Source organism: Eimeria tenella, genomic scaffold, assembly GCF_000499545.2.
Source record: "Eimeria tenella Houghton genomic scaffold, Eth_scaff2833, whole genome shotgun sequence".
In the NCBI taxonomy this organism is placed as follows: Eukaryota; Apicomplexa; class Conoidasida; order Eucoccidiorida; family Eimeriidae; genus Eimeria; species Eimeria tenella.
The window spans coordinates 1-389 of NW_013542712.1; positions in this window are offsets into that span (position 1 = coordinate 1).

A 389-nucleotide genomic window follows, 5' to 3' on the forward strand; every position below is an offset into this window, starting at 1 on the left:
TTTTCTTCTGCTCCTGCTGCTGCTGTTGCTGCTGCTGCGGCTGCTAGTGCTGCGACTCTGTGCAGCGGCACTGTACTGTACCGTACGTCTCCCGACGCTATGTGGCAACCTAGCTAGCTAGCTCGCTAGCTGGCTAGCTAGCTGGCTAGCTAGCTACCTGGCTAGCTAGCTGGCTAGCTGGCTGGCTAGCTAGCTGGCTAGCTAACTAGCTGTTCTACTTCTGCTGCATCTCGTCTCTGCGTGAGTTTACTACTGTGTGTTGGCGGCAGGCGCGCACCAGCTAGCTAGCTGGCTAGCTAGCTAGCTAGCTGGCCTTACTTCACGTCCAAAAGCTAGCTAGCTAGCTAGCTAGCGGGCGGGCGGGCCAGCTAGCTAGCTAGCTAGCTAGC